The sequence below is a fragment of the Thamnophis elegans genome, chromosome 1 (genome assembly GCF_009769535.1).
Source record: "Thamnophis elegans isolate rThaEle1 chromosome 1, rThaEle1.pri, whole genome shotgun sequence".
Classification (NCBI taxonomy): Eukaryota; Metazoa; Chordata; class Lepidosauria; order Squamata; family Colubridae; genus Thamnophis; species Thamnophis elegans.
The window spans coordinates 145,628,274-145,642,666 of NC_045541.1; positions in this window are offsets into that span (position 1 = coordinate 145,628,274).

The window sequence follows — 14,393 nt, forward strand, 5'->3', positions numbered from 1 at the left end:
TATTATAGTAAATACTATATAGAGAGAGCAAGTAATTGCTTGCCATTTGAAAGTGGAACACAAACTAAATAATATTATATGATTCCTTCTGTAAATAAGAAAATATATTGTGCTGAATGTTTTGAATTAAATTACGCACCAGATGTCTATGGAGATTCTCAATCATCCAGGTCATGGTTGTCCCAAAGGTGTTTTTTTCAAGAGGCAACTGGGCCTTCTTGTTTTTCTTTTAAGACATTTTGCTTCTCATCCAAGAAGCTTCTTCAGCTCTGACAGGATGGTGGGGAATTTGCCCCTTGATGACCTTGAAGACACTGATAAACCTCCAGATGGCCTTAAGGACTAGCCAAAATAATGCAAATGATTAGCTGTCTCCAAGGAGTATCCATTCCCCACCATCCAGTCAGAGCTGAAAAAGCTTCTTGGATAAGAAGTTAAACGTCTTCAACGAAAAACAAACAAAAAAGTCCAGTTCCCTCTTGAAAAAAGCACCTTTGGGTTAAACACCAGATATTTATCTTCTGTTTTCATTTTGTTTGTTACTTATAAGAATGTATATTATCCTTTACAAAAGGAACATACCTGTAACAGAATCATTATGGAGAATTTTTAAAAAATGAAGAACTGTAATCTCAGAGTAAAAAAGAAAGCCAGTGCTACCCTATTCTTCTTTGTTCTGAAATAGGTGTATTGAATTATGTAATTGCAACCTCATTGATTAACTTTAATTGTCACATGGCTTAAGGATTTCTATTCATATTCTAGTCTTAAATAAGACTAGAATATAATTTATTTAACTTTGGAATGCTCCATTTCATGAATACAAACTGTGGTTCATTCAGTAATAGGTTTTAAACCATATATTAAAACATTGTACAGGTAATGTTCATTTTATGATCATGATTGGAAGTGGAATTTCTGTTGCCAAGCAAGGTGGTTAAATGACCTTATCTGATTTTACAATGGTTTCTTGCTAAGCTTAAGTTTAGTTAAGTTTGTTAAGCAAATCATTGTTGTTCTTAAGTGAATCTGGTTTCCCCCATTGACTGCTTGTCAGAAGCCAGCTGGGTAGGTCTCAAATGGCAATCACATGAACCCAGATGCTGCAACCGTTATGAATATGCTACATGCTGGCTACCAAGGCCCTGGATTTTAATCACATGGAGATCCCAAAAACTATATGAATGCTGCAACAATGATAAGTGTGAGGGACCAGTTGTTAAACCAACTTTTTTTTAGTACTGTTATAATTTAGAACAGTGATTAAATGAATAGCTGTAAGTCGACCTTACAGCTAAGTAAAGCTATTAAGAATAACCTAAAACACACACATCATTGTGCAATTAGGTAACTGAATCATATTCAGAAAAATCAAAACTATGTGTTTGATTAGAATGTAATAAGATAACTGAACAGCTTTTTTTAATATGAGATAAAACCATGATACCATAAATAAGGAACTTTGCTTTCTCTATTTGCTGACTGCATTTATACACATTTGCATACTCATTATTTCTTAGAAACTACTAGCCTTCAATGAAATGAAATGCTGGTTGCAAAATGCTACTAAAATTCAACAAGATTTTGTTAGGTTTAACATCTTAAAAATATTGATATGTCACAGTAGATCGATCTTGTCAAAATGAATTGAAAACAGGAGAGCCAGTTTGACCTAGTGGTTAAGGCTGTAGGGTAGAAAGTGTATAACCATGAGTTCAAGTTCCGCTTCAGTCATGAAAGCCAGCCTGACTTTGGGCCAGTCACTCTCTCTCTCAGCCCAATCCACCTTACAGGATTGTTGTGGGAAAAACAGGAGAAGGAAGGAATGTTGAATATGTTCGCTGCCTTGAGTTATTTGTATAAATGATAAAGGCAAGATAAAAATAAAGAAATTATGAATGCAGATCTTCAAGCTTACAGTATCATTCCCAATGATTTTCTTTCATGAAAATATGCTATCATTTAACATGAAAGTAAGTTATCAATGAAATTCCACTTTTCTTCATTTTTGTAACAGCTGTTATGAGTATAAAAATAGCAATTGGCTTTCTCTATAAATAGATATAGGGTGGTTCAGTGGCTAAGACGCTGAGCTTGTTGATCAGAAAGGTCGGCAGTTCGATGGTTAGAATCTCTAGCACTGCTTAACGGAGTGAGCTCCCGTTACTTGTCCCAGCTTCTGCTAACCTAGCAATTCGAAAGGACATAAAAAATGCAAGTAGAAGAATAAGGACCACCTCTGGTGGGAAGGCAGCAATGTTCCATGCGCTTTTGTCGTTTAGTCATCCCGGCCACATGACCATGGAGACATCTTCGGACAGTGCTGGCTCTTCAGCTTTGAAATGGAGATGGACAGCACCCCCTAGAGTTGGGAACAACTAGAACATATGTGGGAGGGGAATCTTTACCTTTACCTTATAAATGGACACGATCAGTGGATTATGGTTTATTTAGCACGTCATGTAAGCCAGGGACTCTGGTTTGTTCTGAGATGAACAAGCCAGTGAGAAATAATGATTGAATTCCTCTCCATACAACACGCTAAACAAGCCACAGTTGGAGCTGCCTGTTACATTCTTCCCATGAGTGGCTATATAGCAGTCATAACAACCACCACATTTTATTACTTTTTAAAAAGATCTAGTGATGACATGTCTTATGAGTCTTGTATTTTGGGAATCTTAATTATGCTTTTTAATTTCCCTTTAAGAGGAACAATGTGGCTCCTTGTCATTGTCAGATGCCTTTAAACATATATGGTGAATTGGAAATTCAACCAACTCAAGTCTTTCATGAAAATATTAAAAGGGGGAAAATTGATCTTTATTTGCCGAGCCACTTATTAGCCAGTTTATATCGATTTTTGCACACACCGAACCAGCAGTAATGCTGGGAGCCTCCTACCCCTGGAATGGCCAGATAAGAGATATGGGTAAGCTATTTTAACTTTTTTAAAAACTTTAATTTCTTATTGTATCCTGAATCCTTTATTATGTTGCCTCTAGGAATTAGTATAGATTTTATGTGTGTATTCTGGTCTATGACTAGAATACATTAAAGGGAGATACATGAGAAGCACAGTAATCTATTTCTAGAGTTCACAGTTTATAAACACAACCAATGCCTATTATGTTAATAGTCCTTTGCAAAACAACAATATAGGACAGCATTAAACTGCACCAAAATGAAATCAAAACTAAAAGATGTAGGCTCGAAGACACTTAAGGAATGGCATTAAGAATAGAATGGAGGCGGCCAGAATAAAGGGAGATAAGTGGTTGAAATACTAAGATCCATGTACAAGAGGAAGTGGCACATGTAGAGGTTTCATGGGACCCCATCATCCTAGAGGAGAATATATTGGAGGAGCTGCTAAGAGAAGCATAGGCAGCTGCATAAGGATTTGGAAGGAAGCTTCAGTTCTCAATTGAGGATGCCAAGAATGATAATGAGTCCTCCTGCCCCAAGGTAGCTGAAGCAAAGGCAAGATGCAATCTCTGGTAGGTTCTTCATGAAGAGCAAAGACAATAAAAGCATTGTCCAGACGAAAGTGCCCTCTTTCCTTCCTACAGATCCCATTCCCCGGAATCTCCTTTAATCTCCAGGGGCAGGACAAAACTTCTCCAGTGGGAGGCAAATCCCTCCAAAGATTCCCCCAGATGGAGAAAAATAGGAATTTGGTGAGAGTTGCCTTTGGAAGGTTGACTGGAGTGACAGTTTCAACAAGAAATGAGAGCCTTAAAGCTGATCATTCATTGTCAGGGAAAGCTTCTTTTATGACCTAAGCAGTGACACTCAACTGACACTAAGTCACAATGATGGGCATAAACCCAAGGAAAGCAGATCCTACATCCACACAGTGAAATTCCCCTCTTGAAGGATGATGATATGAGCACCAAGAGATATCCTGGGTAGGGGTGGAGAACAATTTGTTTTTTTATTCTAATTAGAATAGAATAAATAGAATAGAATAACAGAATTGGAAGGGACTTTGGAGGTCTTCTAGTCCAAGGCAGGAAACCCTATACCTATATGGTTATCCAACATCTTTTTAAAAACACTAAAAACAGTGTTGGAGCATTAACAACTTCTGGAGGCAAGCTGTTCCACTGATTAATTATTCAAACCGTCATGAAATTTCTCCTCAGTTCTAAGTTACTTCTCTCCTTGACTAGTTTCCATCCATTGCTTATTGTTCTATCCTCAGGTGCTTTGGAGAATAGTTTGACTCCCTCTTCTTTGTGGCAACCCCTGAGATATTGGAACACTGCTATCATGTCTCCCCTAGTCCTTCTTTTCATTAAACTAAACGTATCCAGTTCCTGCAACTGTTCTTCATATATTTTATCCTTCCATCCCCTAATCATCTTTGTTGTTGTTCTCGAGTGTCCCAGAATTACTTTTAGAAGTAATTGTTACCTTCTAGAATTACTTTCATGATTAAAAATTTTTGAGGGGGAGGCAGAATACAAAAATAGAAAAGGAAAAGGAAAAAGAAAAGGAAAATACTAGAGAAAGGAAGAACATATCAATAAATAAAGTTTTCAATTGGCATGAATGAGAAGTTCAGGATTTCATTAGTGAATTGATTTAAGCAGACTATAACAATCAAAACAAGATGTTAATATTGGTACTATTTATTACAGTTCATTGGAGAAGTGCATATAAATATGAAGGAAAGGGGAAACATTCTAAAAAAATTGCTCAATTTCAAAATCCATTCTATTAAACCCTGACATAAAAAACTAAGGGTTTATAAACATTTGATTTTTTTTCTGATGACACTATTAAAATCCATAATTCTTCTTTTCTAATAACTATGTTTCCCTTAGTGTGCTGCATAATCTATAGGAGAGAAATGTTTATACCGTGTGGTGTCCTTATGTATTTTTTTATGTTTTTAAGGGTATCCAAGGAAGAATTATAAAAAAAGCAAAGTATGAAAATTTGCAGGGATTGGATTTCTAGGTTTAGTTATTCAGATTAGAATTCTATATATAACAGGTTCTACAACTATCTTTATGTTTGGTGAAAAAAAATATTTTCCTACTTCAAATCCAACATCCCTATGGCTTAGGTTGTAAGGATAGTACAGTGTTGGATTCTTCATTTGCTTCTTGTTTTATTTTGGTATGCATCAGTCATAATAATCAAGTATTTTTATGACTCTGATTCCCTTTTCCAGGAGGAAAAGACAGAGAAACTGAGCATCAATGAGTAGAGGGCAATGTCACGAAGGGGACTGCTGGAACGAAGTCCAGTTTGTCAGAAACTTTCAGAATATGAGATTGGCAAGATTGTAGCTGACAGGCCATAGTCAAGCAATTCCCACCTGCTCTGTGTCCCAAACCATTTTCATCACTGAAATTAAATAAAAAGTCTTGGGAAGCCTTGGAACAGCTTTGGAAAAGAGAGACAGAGCCTGGCGCCTAGACATATCCTGGTTATTATGCAAAACTTGATGTACAGGCCAGTATCTGTTGCCTTTCATGACATGATTGTGTCTGTTCGGGTCACAGTCAGGGCTATTGACAGGTCACAGAATTAAAGGCCCACTTTATATACAGCTCCAGCCAAACCAGTCTTGGTACGATCTCTATGATTAATGTTCTTTCTTTGCAGAGGGTGCATTCAGATACTGCCAGTTTCTTCAGACTGGAACTTCCTCGACCACTAAAGTCAACTCAGAGGAGCCCAAAGGTGGAGCAAAGGATACAGGCTGGAAAGGCAAGTTCCCTGGAGGACTTGCTGAGTGGGACAGCTCTTTTGCAGTGTGTAGTCCTCTGATCCACATGGACTGAAGCAGGCTGGTGTCTGGAAAATAGAACTAGAGAATGCTGGCCAATGGACGTTGTGTGGAAATCCGTGAATGGAAGCCGGGGCATGATTGTAAATGGATGGAGTGTGACTGAGAGTGTGGATGGATGGTGTGGATCATCCCAGAGCGGATGTAGCCCGCAGTGTGCTTCTGTGTATGTATGTGATTTGTCAAATGTGTAGGTGGTGCAAGACTAAGCCTGGTGGCAGCTTAGTCTGATGCGGTGGCAGCATGGAAGGATAAGCCTTGGGCCCAGCTTTGTTAGGTCCAGTGGTGGCCTGAATGCAATTAAGCATCTGTATGATGCAGAATGAAAGAAAATGGAGGAAGCCAGTGGAATTTGGCAGGGTTTCCTCAAGTAGAGTGTTACTGTCCGAGGTTGGTGGATGTCTTTGGGAAATGCATGTTGCAGTTGCGCTAGCCTGCTCAGGGTTCCTTGATTTCCTTGCAGCCTGCCTCTTGGCACTCCAAGCTACTCCAGGCAGGGAGCTCGCGCCAATGGAGCATCGATGAGTAGAGGCCAATGGACAAGCAGGCAATGGCTAGTAGAAAGGCAAGTTCTGTGGAAAGTTTTTGAGTGGGATAGCAAAATTGTAGCTAATAGGCTGTCATCACATGGTTTCCTTCCACTACGTTTGCCCCCCCGCCCCCCATCTCTTCTCTCAATTCTCTTGAAAGGTTGCAAAGAAGTGTATGGAATTATTCCCCCATTGAGTTAGAGAAAATACCGTTGCGTCCTGGAAGGAATCAGGCAATCCTTTCTATAGGCGAGAAGGAACACAGTTGGATGGAAGGACAGAGGCCTTCCACAGTCCCTGGGATGGCAGCCTATATACAGCCATTTCGTTGATTGATTGATGAGGTGTCAGGAAGATGATGTGGCACATGAGGAATTTTTTGCAAGGCTGACCTAGCAAATGTCCTCCAGTGAAGGATCACCCAAGCGCATCCCCTTTCATCTGCTTGTTTTTATTTTTATGTCCTCCATCTTTCACTTTAAGGGTAATCCGGCTCCTAAAGCTCAAGGCCACTGACTAAAACCCACCCAGAAGGCCCTTGGGACAATTTCCTGTTCCAATCGCCCACCGAGCGCGGCCATGGAACAGCTTTGGAAAAGAGAAACAGAGCCTGGTGCCTAGACTGATGTTGTTATTAAGCCAAACTCCATATACAGACCGGTATCTGTTCCCCTTCATGACTTGATTGTGTCTGTTCAGGTCACAGTCAGGGCCATTGACAGCTCACAGAATTAAAGGCCCACTTTACATACAGCACTTAGCCAAACCAGTCTTGGTACGATCTCTATGTTTAATGTCTTTTCTTTGCAGAGGGTGCATTCAGATACTGCCAGTTTCTTCAGACTGGAACTTCCTCAACAACTAAAGTCAACCCAGAGGAGCCCAACGGTGGATCAGAGGATACAGGCTGGAAAGGCAAGTTCCCTGGAGGACTTGCTGAGTGGGACAGCTCTTTTACAGCATGTAGCCCTCTGATCTGCATGGACTGGAGCAGGCTGGTGTCTGGAAAATAGAACTAGCGAATGCTGGCCAATGGACTCTGTGTGAAAATCCATGAATGGAAGCCGGGGCATGATTCTGAATGGATGGAGTAGGACTGAGAGTGCAGATGGACGATGTAGACCATCCCAAAGTGGATGTAGCCCGCAGTGTGATCAGGTGTATGCGTATAAGTGTTGAATGTGTTTGTGGTGCAAAAGAGAAGCTGGTGCGTGGATGGCATGGAAATATAAGCCCTTGTCCAGCATTGTTGAGTCTTGTGGCACCATGAATGGAGCTAAGCATCCTTATGATGCAGAATGAAAGGCAACCGGTGGATATTCATTGGAGGTAGTTGAGGGAATTTGGCAGGGGTTGCAAAGGTGCCGTGTTCCGGACTGAGGTGGGTGGATGTCTTTGATTGTGGATAAAAGGGAGGGGGATTTTGGGGGTTGAGCCCTCTCATCCCTTGCACTGAAGCAGGCTGAAGTCTGGAAGATGGACCTGGCGAAGATGGCCAATGGACACTGTGTGGAAATCCATGAATGGAAACTGGGGCATGATTCTAAATGGATGAAGTGTGACTGAGACTGTGACTGAGCGGTGTGGACCATCCCACAATGGGTGTAGCCCGCAGTGTGCTTCTGTGTATGTGTGTGATTTGTCAAATGTGTATGTGGTACACGACTAAGCCTGGTGGCAGCTTAGTCTGATGCAGTGGCAGCATGGAAGGATAAGCCTTGGGCCCAGCTTTGTTAGGTCCAGTGGCAGCCTGAATGCAGCTAAATATCCTTATGATGCGGAATGAAAGGAAACCGGCAGATATTCACCGGAGGAAGCCAGTGGAATTTGGCTGGGGTTGTTCAGGTACAGTGTTACTGCTCGAGGTTAGTGGATGTCTTTGGGAAATGCGTGTTGCAGATGAGCTAGCCGGCTCAGGATTCCTTGATTTCCTTGCAGCCTGCCTCTTGGCACTCCAGGCTACTCCAGGCAGGGAGCTCGTGCCAATGGAGCATCGATGAGTAGAGGCCAATGGACAAGAAGGCGATGGCTAGTAGAAAGGCAAGTTCTGTGGAAAGTTTTCAAGTGGGGTGGCAAGATTGTAGTGGAATTTCCCATGTGGAAAAGAGATAAGCGTGTCAGCTTAGTCTGATGTGATGGTGGCATGGAAGGATAAGCCCTGGCCTCAAGATTTAAAAATAAATTAAAAAAATAAAAGTATAATAGCTTTTTAATTTTTCAATCGTTTTTTAAAAATATTTTTTATACATATCAATGCGTGAATAATGTGATACCTGGGTATCGTACATTTTGATACAAATAGACATATTATTATTACTCGGTTATTACATTTCATTTTTATTATTTCACATTGTTTACACATACCTTATACTACCGCCCTTGAGTTTCTAATCCTCCCTCTTGTTCTTTCATATATCTTAAAGTATATATATGTGTGTTGTGGCCCAACAGGAGCCGTTGGAGCTGCCAATGGACTCCGATAGCGAGGAAACCTATGAATCTACTATGGAAGATGTGGAGGACCCTGGGCAGGGTTCCGACTCAGAGCAGGGACCAGAGAGGCTGGTTGGCCACCAGGAGGCGCCTGAGGCATGGAGCAGAGGGGAAGATCAAAGGGAGTTTGTCCCTGACACCAGGCAACATAGGGCAGAGAAACGGTGGCAGCAGTTACGGAGACAGACTCATAAGAGATAATCAAGCCCAGGTGGTTGGCCCCTCCCAAGAGAGTATATAAGAAGAGACTTTGGGAGGAGTCCTTTTGCAGGACACAACCATTCATAGTAATCTGGAGAACTCCTTGTCTGGTCTGCCCTGTGTTCCCGTGTCTGTTGGAGTCTGGGTTGCTGCCAACTTCTTGCCAGTGAGTCGTGTTTGGGCTTTCAGCCAACAGGATTATAGTTGCTGTGAATAAAGAGTGGCTAAGTAGCTAACAGCTAAGCCTGTGTCTGCGTTCATTACCGGACAGAGGGAGGCCAGAACATATGTATGTATGTATGTATGTATGTATGTATGTATGTATGTAGATACACACCACACTCATACTCTTATTCCCCTCTTATTTCTATCTCTATTTCTATCCCTTTATTCTTTCATTATCCAATGTCTCAATGTACAGTTCTAGTACGATCACAATCATTTAAACAATTAAAGTACATCTATTCATATTCTTTCCAATCATCCAATCTGTGTGATTCTACTATCGATACACATTTACATTAAAATATACTTTTTATCTAATCACCTATTGTTTAATTTTAGCATTTCACTGCTAATCATATTTTTAAGCATATTTAATAATACTATTTATCATTCAATCTCTAATTTTCTAATTAATGCTTAATTCTTATTCATAATTCCCATATTTCACTCTTCATATCTATCTTAAAATATTATCCTAATGTCTGTCACACTACATAAATAATTATCCAGCCTATATAATTCTAATATTAGTACTCATGTTTTCATTTAAATGTATTCATGGAAGATCTTTTACTTGCTCTTTTTTTAATCCATTATCTCTTGCCCCCATTCGGTCTTTTTTTTTTTTGCTTGCCTCCCATATTCTTCTCTTAAGTCTTTTACTCCATCTACTTCTAGAACTATATTCTGACTATGCTATCTAACTTTTTCTTCCCTCTCTACCCTTTCCCATTGTCTAGTTTTAAAGCTATCTGTTCTAGCTCCTATCTCTTCCCCAGATATCTTCCTGTTTCTCCCATTCCCTTTTTAAAAATTTTAAAATATTTTCCTCCTGTTTTAATTCCTTAATTACTATTAATTTTGGTAATGTCTCCTCTTTGTTGTCTTCTTTTTGCTGGTTTCTCATTTCTACTTTCCCCTCCATTCTTTCTGATGGCTCCTTTCTTTCCTCATTGCCCTGGTCTTTGCTCATTGTCCCTTGTATATTATTTTCCAGTTTTTGGTCTATGCAATCAAATATTTTGCCTTTGTCGGCTTATGTTGTTCCTGTACTCCTTAATACTTTGAAACATCGGCTCCATTCCATTTAAAACTCCACTCACTTTCGCCTTGTGTTGCATCTTATTTTGTTTAATAGGTCTCCTTTTTAACCAGTTGTCCAGGAATCATTGATTCAAAATAGAGCTTGCCACATAACAATTTTTAATATCTCATCAATAATCAGTCAAATCAATTTTAAATAAACTAGAGGATTGTCCACACCTCTTCAAGTCACTTTTATACATTCAATAACATTCAGGGGTCTTTTAACTAAGGTTCTTACTTAATATTTAAATCTCTAATGGTCTTAGAGTAGATACATGTAATCCAGTAAGTAATCCAGTAAGTATTTTCAGTCCTTCAGATGATTATTCTCAAGCTTGCATAGTTTCCCTCTCACCAGCAGATGGCACTCTCTGCTTCAACCTCTCTGCAATGTTGCTGGCAAGTCCAATTTTAATTATTTTAAATTATAATTCCAACAGGTAAGCAGTATTAATAAAAAAAGATTTTAGGTCCATTATTCCAGCATTTTAAAATGCCTTCTCATTACCACATCTTTTTACTTTGAGAGTTCAATTTTCTCTCTCTATATATAAATATTTTAAAAATTCCTCTTCTTAAATTTTCTGGTATTTTTTCAAAGTGCTTCTTCACCACTTTGACAAATAGTTCTAAATATATATTCGCCTTAGATTCTTTGGGGCCAGATTTCAACAAAAAGTTTTCTCTCACCCAGTTCGCACACCATTCAGTTTCTTTGCTACTGCACTGTCTTAGGTATTCAAACTGTCCCCAGCTTCATGGCAGCCATTTTTGCTGTTCATCTTTGGATAAGGGGGATTTTCTGAGTCAAGGAGGAGATAAGCGGTTCTCCTCAACCTGCAAGGCGCCGCCCTTTACTCCACCACCCCTACAGGGTGGCTATGGCTCCTATCGGAGCCCTCTAACAGGGAGAGCACAAAGTGGGGCTGAGATAGTGCTGGACGTACAGCTGGAAAGTATAATAGCTTTTTTAGTTACTGAAATTAAGGAGTCTTCCTTGGGAACAGGCAGTCAACCTGGCACTTAATATTAGATACAGCATCTCAGAAGCCCCAATTCAAAGGATACCTTGCAGCTATTGTTTTTGAGTAGACTATTAACTGTCATCTGTCCCAGAATGGTTCCCTCCCTCTGTGCCACTTGCTTCTGTATAACCACTGCTTCATTCCTAAACTTCCACCAGATATCCTTATCCCTCCATCCCACTTCTGGCAGCCTAACCCGACAAAAAGACTATCTCTCTTTATCTATTCGCCAGAAATGGAGAATTTAAAAGCTACCCACCCAACCTACAATCAGAGCAACTTGCAGCCGTATCAGTTTAAAACAGAATGATACAGTTGGAGCACTCTCCATCTGAAACATTTTAGTCCATAACCAAACAAAATAGCCAAATGAATAGGCCAACTACACAACATGTGCTTTGTGTTAGAGACAAACCACTTTAATTTACTTCTCTGTATTTGGAACAGTTCTGATATTTAAAATGTTCAACCATAATTTCAAAGTATGGATGAGGATATTTTATGGACGAGGATGTTTATTAACTATGCATTTTGTATAACACACTACACAGAGGTGGGTTGCTGCCAGATCGGCCTGGATCAGCCAAACCAGTAGTAGTGGCAGTGGGAGGCTCCACCCACTCACCTGGACGCTTCTGCGCATATGTGTGAGTGCACGCGGGAGCGTGCCCAAACCGCTAGTAAAAAATTAGCAACCCACCTCTGACACTAAATTATATTTAATCTTTGGAACAATATGCTACTCTCTCTCCAGAGTCCTGATTTATAGTTAGAACAATTACGGAATAGTCTTACTGACTGATGAAGGTGGTCTTATATTTGGTTTACATTATATTACTTTTTAATATAAATATTACTTTTGGCTTAAATTATGGATATTTATATTAAAAACATTTTTATTCCTTGTTTTCTGTTGCAACCAGTGCTTTGTTTGCTTGGTTTTTGTTTTCTGATGCAAATACATATTTGAAGATTCAAGATTTAATGAATTTGTATGCCGCCCAATCCCGAAGGACTCCAGGCGGCTTACATAAAAACAATTTAAAAATATTAAAAAATTTAAAATACAAAGACAAAGCAAGTTAAAAGAACACAACATGCACTCAATCTTAGTGGGGCTGGAACTCAATCAAGGATCAGCAGCCCCAGGCCTGCCGGAATAGCCAGGTCTTAGTAGACTTTCGGAAGGCCGAGAGAGTGGGGAGGGTCCGGATCTCAGCGGGTAGATCGTTCCATAGGGCTGGGACAGCTACAGGGAAGGAACCGCCAGACGACATTGTGTAGTTGATGGCACCCGGAGAAGGCCCATCCTTTGAGATCTTATCGGACGCTGGGAGGTATGTGGCAGGAGGCGGTCATGGAGATATCCAGGTCCTAGGCCATGTAGGGCTTTAAAAGTAATAACCAGCACCTTGAAGCGCGTTCGGAGACCAATAGGGAGCCAGTGCAGCTCGCAGAGGATAGGTGTAACATGGGTGTATCTCGATACACCCAGTATCGCTCGAGCGGCTGCATTCTGGACCAATTGTAGTCTCCGAACACTTTTCAGGGGCAGCCCCATGTAGAGCGCAATATGATCCCCCTCCCCATACATATGTCTGATACTTTAGAAATATTAAGGAATAAATATCAGAACACAATCATATAATCAAAACCCTTACATCATTTATGCAAATATTAAATCAGAAAGCTAAGAAATGATGCGTTAATTGTGATGTGGACAAAGGAACAATAAAAGAGCAATTAAAAGACTTAACAACATAAAAAATGTTCATGATTTAGTGGTTTAAGTAGTCACCTCTGTCATATCTTATTTCCTAGATGTATAATGTAGCCCTATGCATATTCCACAGCAAAATTCAAATAGAAATATCTCCATATTTCATTCTTCCAATTCTAGGAAATTATATTCTTACAGATCTAAGAAATTTTCCCAGGTTTTGCCACTTTCCTTGCCTATTGGGCATTTCAAAGTATGATAAATGTAGTATGAGACATCAGTTCTAGGAACAAGCCGTCACATGAAGGGTAAGTTCATTGCCAAAAGCATGGTCATCTATTTAAAAAAAACACATTTTTTTATTTTTAACACATAAGTACAAACATAAAACATAAAAACATCTTCCAATTTCGTACAGTGTGTTCATTGGTTACAAAACTTTTTTTGTACATTCTCCCCATAGTCTTCACTTAAATTTATATAGAATCTCATATTATCAATCTGATATATATGTATGCAATTATTATAATTATTATACATTTATTTGACTATAATTATCATTACTTCATTTTATTTGAAATATTCTAAATTTTATATTTAAATTTATTATGACATTTCATTACATCATCCTAAGTCCATCGAGTAGTAATACATCTTTATAAAATTCTTTGTCTAACCATTGATAAGTCCCATGTTTTATAAAATTGTTTATCTTTATTTACCAAACTTTTATACATCCTCTCCATAGTCCTCACTTACAAATTATATAAAATCTCATATTATCAATCTAATATATATATGTATATCATTATTAATCATTTATTTTAGTATAACTATTATTACTTTATTTTATACAAAATATTCTAACTTTAAATAAATTCAAATTATTTTTTATTATAACATTTCATTGCATCATCCTGTATCCATCCAATAGTAGTGCAATCTTTTATTTCTTGCCATTTGTGGCATTTATATTCTAATTGCTTTTTTAGTAAATCTTATATGGACATCTCTTGGCAACTTATATTTCACTGCGTGTCTTGTGAAGGCTCGAAACCCCTCATCCATTCCTTCCATCATCTTCCCTTTAGTTATCACCAATGCTTCTACCAGAATTTATATCATTACTTCTGCCAAATTTTCTCCCTTTTCTTCTTCTATATTCTGGAATCTGAAGTAAAATTCTAGTCTGTCGATCTCCCATTCCAATATTCCACTCTTATCTTTTTCAACCGCACTCATTCTGCTGTCAATATCTCCAATTTTTTTAAAATCTCTTTGTTCATCTTTTTCTTCCGTTTTTTGAG